Consider the following 5,095-nt stretch of genomic DNA (forward strand, 5'->3'; position numbering starts at 1 on the left):
AATGCAATCAAACTATCAATAACTTCCAAAACAGTAGAAATTGCACAATTAAATATAAGAAAAAGAAAGAAAGAAAGAAAGGATCCAGATATTGTATCCTCTCCAAGAAGTGAGTTCCATAGTCTGGGATCAACCACAAAAAGGGCCTTCTCATGTGTTCCCAACAGTTATACCTGTGAAAGTACTGGGAGTGTGTGAAGAACCTCTGGTGAGTATCTCAGATCTCAGGTGATTCACATGGGGATAGAGTCTTTCAGGGGCTCCATTCTGGCAGAAGTGAGCAAAGTTTGACCCGAAGCTGATCCCAGAGTCAAAATTGCAGCATCAGAACCTTTATCCCCAAATGCCCTGGGGAAATGAGGTATTTTGCTACATTTTTGTTCCTTGGCCATTTCAGGCCCAGGAGAACCATTTTCTGCAGCAACCCCATCTTGTTGCTAAAAAAAAGTCTCTCCTTGGTCAGGGTTACTCATTACTTGACTAGACAGAAGTCACACAGGGCTTAATATACCATAACCAGGGCATTGAATTATGCTCAAAAACATATAAGCACTCATTGAGACTGTGATAGTAAGAGAATTTCATTTCACATAATTTCTGCAATTTCTCTCATTGTTTAAATCAAAATGATCTTGATAGATTAGAGAGATGGGCCGAAACTAACAAAATGAAGTTCAACAGGGACAAATGCAAGATACTCTAATTCGGCAGAAAAAATGGAATGCAAAGATACAGAATGGGGGACGCCTGGCTCGACAGCAGTACATGTGAAAAAGACTTTGGAATCCTTGTGGACAACAAGTTAAACATGAGCCAACAATGTGATGCTGCTGCTAAAAAAGCCAACGGGATTCTGGCCTGCATCAATAGGAGTATAGTGTCTAGATCCAGGGAAGTCATGCTACCACTCTATTGATCAGGCCACACCTGGAATACTGTGTCCAGTTCTGGGCACCACAATTGAAGGGAGATGTTGACAAGCTGGAATGTGTCCAGAGGAGGGCAACTAAAATGATCAAGGGTCTGGAGAACAAGCCCTATGAGGAGTGGCTTAAAGAGCTGGGCATGTTTAGCCTGCAGAAGAGAAGGCTGAGAGGAGACATGATAGCCATGTATAAATATGTGAGGGGAAGCCATAGGAGGGGGGGGGGAGCAAGCTTGTTTTCTTCTGCCCTGGAGACTAGGATGTGGAACAATAGCTTCAAACTACAGGAAAGGAGATTCCACCTGAACTTTAGGAAGAACTTTCTCACTGTGAGGGCTGTTCGGCAGTGGACCTCTCTTCCCCCGACTGTGGTGGGGGCTCCTTCTTTGGAGGCTTTTAAGCAGAGGCTGGATGGCCATCTGTAAGGGGTGCTTTGAATGCGACTTCCTGCTTCTTGGCAGGGGGTTGGACTGGATGGCCCATGAGGTCTTTTCCAACGCTACTATTCTATGATTTTATGATTCTATGATTGTACATTTTTCCAGATGTACACATCCTAGAATTTCACATTTTGAGAGCTGTACCTTCCCTTACATATGCTTTGTTTCTTTAAAAAGGTGCCTCATAAGCATCTTTTCACAGTGAGATGCCCTTCTCACAGTGAGTCTCAAGAGGTGCAGAAAGGCTAATTTAATTAAAAGTGTTGAATCTAACAAAGTCCTTTGAAGTTTCTAGCTAATAGACAAACCCTGTTGGCCTAGGCTGGAGAAAGAAGAAGGGCTCAGACAAATGTTAGAAATGTAGTTCACAAAAATGAGCATCTATCATGGATCTCGTGAAACTTAAGTTTGCCTCCTAAGACCATAATCAAAAAGAGAGAGCTAATAATTCCTCTGATGTCTCCACTACTTGTTGAAATGGCACAATTTTGCCTTCTATGGTCCTCGTCAGATGCAGAGAGAGGAGCGTCTTCCCTCTGCTTCTCTCCACAACTGGAGTGGAATCCCATGGAGCCTATCACAAGACGCAGGGCAACTTCCAGTGGGGTTCCACGGGGCTCCGTTCTGACAGCAGAGAAAAGCACAGCTCAGAGTGCCCATGGAGGAGTCATTAACGTGAAGAAGTAGTGGGGAAAGATGGATCTGAAAGGTGAAACGGCATGGGAAGACAGGGAACAGATGCCAATGGGAGGGAACAGAGCCTGAGAGTTCCCTCAGCTGTCCCCTGCTTCACCTCTATTTATTCCTGCCTGTCTGATAAGGTCTCTAGTAATCCCAGCAGATTCTCCTAGTTCTATATTCTTCCTCACTAATAATTTTTTTGCCATCTTTAACACTCATTGGTTTTGCTTGACCCTCTTTTCATCTATGAAATGTCAGAAGGTATGAGAACCTTGTTGCCTAGATGTATTAATTATAATGTCCTTTCACAAATGTTCTGCATAGGATACAGGAAGAATCACAACCACAAACCACCATGCAATGGGAAGAGAAAGGGGCAAAGCAAGTGAGAAATTGAATCCTAACAACTATTCTCATATTGATACAGCATCTTAACTATGCTGTATCAAATTGATTTGATTTCAATAGGAATAAGGAGTCCTCATCTTCACTGAGGACAGCATAAGCAAATGAGAAGGCAATAGGCCTGAAGATCACTATGAGAAGCAGCATTACCTTCAGAAACCACTGGCTTGGTATAACAAAATTGCTTTAAGAATTCCAGAGGTTAAACGAAGCCTATTTCCAACTACAAGTAGACATTTGATACTGCGTAAGACAATTTTCTCCTGTTACTATACATTCCTTTTTCTCTTGGTTCTAGTCTGTTGTAGAGCCTAGACAAACATAAAGGAATAGCCATAGGGAATTTAATTATTGCCTTAACAAGACTGTTTTTTCCAGTACATTTTCTTCTGAATATTTTGGGCTATTTTGCAGCTTCCTGGAGATTATAGTGGTTGCAACAATCACATGAAAATTTTCCCTTATTTCTCACTGACATACAGCAGCATAACCATTGGCCACTATTGTATATTACCTGGATTGTAGTGCACAAATTAGGAAATCATTCAACAAGCCTACAGCTGATAAATATATCCATAAAACCTTACACCTAAATGAGTGATGGAATATCTGTGTGAGAAGTTCATTCCTTCAACATGAACATATATTGCCTTGATGCCGTGAAGATCCCAATAGACATGTAGTTTTATTAAGGCAGAATTATAACATACTATGTGCTTGCTCACTACTGACTAAATCCTACTTATGATCTCAAATAAGACTGCTCTCACTGGATCAATGGGATTTGATGCATATTTGTTGCATATCTATTCCTTGACCAAAGCCAGTATAGTTTGAGTGAGTCACATGATTGGCAGAGAGTAAACATTAGAAGGAACTGGTTGTTACTGGGGTGTAGGGCCTGGTACCAGAGCCTCCAGATGTATACAATTATCATCATCCTGGTCAGCTTAGGGCGTGCATCTGCACTTTAGAATTAATGCTGTGAGTTGTAGTTTATTGAGACCACAGCAGAGGTGGCTAAAGACATTGTAAAATTACAGCTCCCATGATTCCATAGCATAACCATGGCAATTAAAGTGGAGTCAACCTGCATCAATTCTACAGTGTAGATGCACCCTTTAAGAGCAGCTACTGGAAAAAACACCACAGCAGAGGTGGCTAAAGACATTGTAAAATTACAGCTCCCATGATTCCATAGCATAACCATGGCAATTAAAGTGGAGTCAACCTGCATCAATTCTACAGTGTAGATGCACCCTTTAAGAGCAGCTACTGGAAAAAACAGAAGGCAGTGTTGTGTAGCTAATTTTGAGAGTTGGGAACTGCAGTAGAGGGACACAAGTTGACCACTCCGAGTCTTGCTCTGAAGTAACAATAACTGAATAACCAATATGACATTTGCTATGCCTATTCTGTGTCCTAATTCTTCTTCCTTAGAGTTTGAGTAATTTTTCCAGCTTTCAGATTTGTTGAAAATACAGTTTCCAACACTCTTCCAACCAGATATGTCTTCAGACTGAGAACTGCTTCAGGTTATCCCCCACCATCATCTTTACTGTTGATGAAACTCCTAAAACGAATTACATTAGAGAAGGGTGGTCTAATACATAGTTTGGCAGGTATTGTCATGATCTCTGATCTTATGACATCTCCAGACACAGAGCAAGCGCTGACAAAGAACAGATGCCAGCCATAAAACTGGCCAGCCATAAAACCTCAATTACCCTCTGGTATGTGAGAGCCCCTATATAAATGGGCTACAGAGAAGATTCTGGTATTCCGTACAATAAACCTGCTTGAATCTACCCAGTGTGTGTCTTGGTGCTTTCTTCTGGGAAGACTTAACCCACAGCATAACTGGAAGAAGAGAACCTCACAGGTATCTAAAATGAAATGCTGAAATTTATCTGAATGCAATAGGTAAGCGTGAGCATGAGCCAAGGTCACCATATTGGAAAACTATAGCCATTCTGAGCTTATTGAGGTTGTCATACCGATTTACTGAAAGGGGAGAGACAGTTAAACCTCAGTCCTTCCAGTGGGACCAGCTTTTGAGAACATAGGTATAGGATTGCACTGTGAACCTCATAAAATAAATCTGCAGTGGAAAAGAGTGAACCGGTACGGTTTCCAGAAAATTGCTTTTGTTTTAAATGCACAGCCTCATATGTCAGCACGCCAATGTGTCATGCCTGGTTACATTTGTCTTGTTGTGTTAAAATTATGCTACTGACATAAGCAGGCTGGGTGCCTTTCCTCCATCACTTTTATCAACCTATATGGATGGAAGAGTTTAAGGGATTTATCCTTTGGTTAAAAAAGGGGAATGAAAAGGAAGAAACACAATGTGCACTCAAAACTAAATGTCAGATTTTTGTTCTCTTGAGTTTCAACTATGAAAGTTTAAAATTGACAGTCATAATTAAAGTTCGGTCCTAAGAATATCTACTTTAAAAAAATCCAGTAAAGACACAGACAACTTTGAATCTCTGGATACTGTTACATCAAATTTCCTTCATCAACAGTCTCACTTACTGGGTGGCTGATTTGTGGTCTGGGGCAAAGTAACCTTCTCTAATGGGGTCTGTGTAGCACTCTCCCAGTGGTCATACTCCAGATGGTGGGAACTGCCAGCCAATGG

The sequence above is a fragment of the Anolis carolinensis genome, chromosome 1 (assembly GCF_035594765.1).
Source record: "Anolis carolinensis isolate JA03-04 chromosome 1, rAnoCar3.1.pri, whole genome shotgun sequence".
Taxonomy (NCBI): Eukaryota; Metazoa; Chordata; class Lepidosauria; order Squamata; family Dactyloidae; genus Anolis; species Anolis carolinensis.